Source organism: Micropterus dolomieu, linkage group LG04 (genome assembly GCF_021292245.1).
Source record: "Micropterus dolomieu isolate WLL.071019.BEF.003 ecotype Adirondacks linkage group LG04, ASM2129224v1, whole genome shotgun sequence".
Lineage (NCBI taxonomy): Eukaryota > Metazoa > Chordata > Actinopteri > Centrarchiformes > Centrarchidae > Micropterus > Micropterus dolomieu.
The window spans coordinates 32,081,189-32,084,029 of NC_060153.1; the positions used below are offsets into that span (position 1 = coordinate 32,081,189).

Sequence of the window (2,841 nt, forward strand, 5' to 3'; positions counted from 1 at the left end):
GCTTGACAATATCACCAATCAAAGTCAGCAGTTCTCCCCGGCTGAGCACACCCTGAGCCAAGCAATAAACTCTCTTCCTCAGTTGACAAATGGTTTGCCTGATCTTCCTTGAGGCCAACCAAAAGTCCTTCAGTGGACGGCTCTGCCCCTCTTTTTGTCTTTGGTCTAGGATGTTCTGGTACCGTATAGGAAAGCTCAGCTAAAGCAACACGGATACAATTCTGATCTTATCTGGGTTTCATGTGATTCAACTGTCATTGACATTTCCATGGTTACTATTGGTGACACCAAACCTGACAAAGACTCAGAAAGACATTGACATCACTCATAGAATCAAACTTCATCTTCTGATTTTGGCTTCAGGGAGATGTGAAATTCCAGATTTGAAAAATTAAAACTTAATTTCAGGATATTTGATGGAATAACTTAAAAGTTTCTGTAGCTCATTTCATTGGCCACTTCAGTGACCTTTAACCCTCAGTGACCTCTGACCTTCAGTGACCCCTGACCTTCAGTGACCCCTGACCTTCAGTGACCTCTGACCTTCAGTGACCCCTGACCTTCAGTGGCCTCTGACCTTCAGTGACCCCTGACCTTCAGTGACCCCTGTCTTCCTGTTGCAGGTGTGTCTGTGCTGCTGCTGTCTGGACTGACTGATTCTGCAGGTGAGCTGATGGAAGAGAAAACAATCACTGTCTGTCTAATCACATGTCTATGTGATCATCTGTATCTGTACCCCTCTGTCTGGTGAAGAGGAGAGCAGGGGGACACAATGAGGACTTTGGGAGGTTTGATGGTTCCTCCTGTATCGTCTCAAATCTCTCCCAATCAGACACTGGAGTTTACTGGTGTGAAACCAGTTCTGGACAGACGAGTGACCAGATCAACATCATGTCTGTATAGGATATCTGGTCTGATGGTCTAACTCTGTTTTTTCTTTTTCTTCAGATTCTCAGGTTATTCTGGAGATTCCTGAACTTCCTGTGGTGGCAGGAAGTGATGTCACTCTGCGCTGTAGAAGCAAAGACAAGGTCACAAATAAAGCCTTTTTCATCAGGGATGGTTCTATCATTGGATCTGGACCTGAAGGACAGTTTACCATCAGGAACTTCCAACGGTCTGATGAAGGTCTCTACTGGTGTTATTTTGATCAGACTGAAGTATCTCCTTGGAGATGGCTGAGTGTCAGAGGTCAGGACACTGACATCACTTCCTGTTTACATGATATGAACTAACCTGCTGACCTGATTATAAACTGATCACTGCATTGATCCAGGTTCTACTGATTTCTCTTCCAGCCTCCCCCCCCCTCTCACCTCCCCTCCTAACAGTTGGAGCAGCTTTTGGTTCTCTGGTTCTTCTGGTTCTTCTGGTTCTTCTGGTTCTTCTGGTTCTGGTCCTGATCGGAGTTCTGTTTCTCTGCAGGAATCAAACAGGTATGAAAGCTGTCAGACTCACCTGATCTGAACAGACTGGATCCAGACTGTGTCTGATCCAGTCAGCAGGTCTGTACTGAACTACAACCTGGGACTGGTTGGACTCCTGTCCAATCAGTGACGTCCTCAGGACACCTGGGACCCGTCTGTCACACAGCTCCGTGAGAAATGCTCTCTGATCTCCATTTCCACTAACCGGTAGCTCTTTAAAATAACTACACACAGAAAGCATTAGTTAAGTATTAGTAAATACGGAATTCATGCCCATTAGGATGCTACTGAGACAACCCGAAAGATGCCCCAGCTAACGTTACTGGGTAAAAGCTTCACCGTTACAGGCCTGGTACCGTTTATCTGAACTCCTCATCAAAACTCTAAGATCTGCGCTTCCACAGATCTGCTGTGAGCTGCTTGGATATTCTGTTGAAGGACCCCGCCCCCCTTGCGTTGTGCTTTGATCAACCGCTCACTTGACATGACATGTAATTATTTAGAAATGGTCTATCAGTGCGTGTGCTCATAGATTTTAGATAAAACTTATTAATACTGCAATTAATGATTAATTCAAGTAGTTACAAAGCATTTACTAGTTGTTAGTAAGTACTTTGTGTGAGCTTATCTAAAGTGAGGACGATCTATAACTTACAAAGCATTTACAAATGATATTGGAACACAAGTACCACTTATCTTATGAACAGAAAAAGGAAACGGACACAACACAAAATGATACAGAACATATTCTTTATTACACAGTTCACAGCTTTCTTATCTGCCAGTGTCCTGTAATCTGATGCGTCAGTCCTGTTGAATGGGGTCCGAAGCAGCTGGCCACACCGCGGTCCGATCTCATCATACAGGCTGCATCATCTCTGGGACTGGCTCGCCATCAACATCCAGCGAAGAGTTGACCACTAAGCTACAATCCAGGCTCTCAAAAACCAGTCTGCACATAAAGTAACAAAGTACATTGTTATACCAAAGATTTATAACTTTACCAGGTGGCATTTAAGCAAGACATCACTACTATGAATTAATTAAATTTCTCCATCTCTCACCATTACATTTCATTAAATTACAACCAAAAAATACTGAACAGAGTTTACACATTTTAGGTAAGGAAATGACCTTTAACATGTGTTATCATAAATACTGTAAATAAAAACACCTCTGAAGGTGCTACATGTGCTTACACATACAAAAACTAGGCTACCTCCAGAGAATAGTTTGAAACCACAACACAACAAAATACCGTTGAACCGTTCACAACATCCTCAATTCGCGCACTTGCATACTTACACTTACTATTTTGAGTGCATAAGTGCGCTCACACTGAGAAGTACAACAAAATGCAGTGCGCTGCGAGTACCCCTTTGGTGCACTCATAACGGCCAAAGAGTTGAGTGTG

General features: G+C 43.4%; 1 long non-coding RNA gene across 1 annotated transcript in view; it reads left to right on the top strand.

Annotated features, from left to right (window-relative positions):
- The window catches only part of LOC123970362, a 6,395-nt gene extending 5,362 nt beyond the window's left edge, over positions 1-1,033 (top strand). The window contains exon 3 of the long non-coding RNA XR_006824947.1: positions 949-1,033. This is a non-coding gene — a long non-coding RNA (uncharacterized LOC123970362). The remainder of the gene's footprint in view (positions 1-948) is intronic.
- Positions 1,034-2,841: the final 1,808 nt, after the last annotated feature.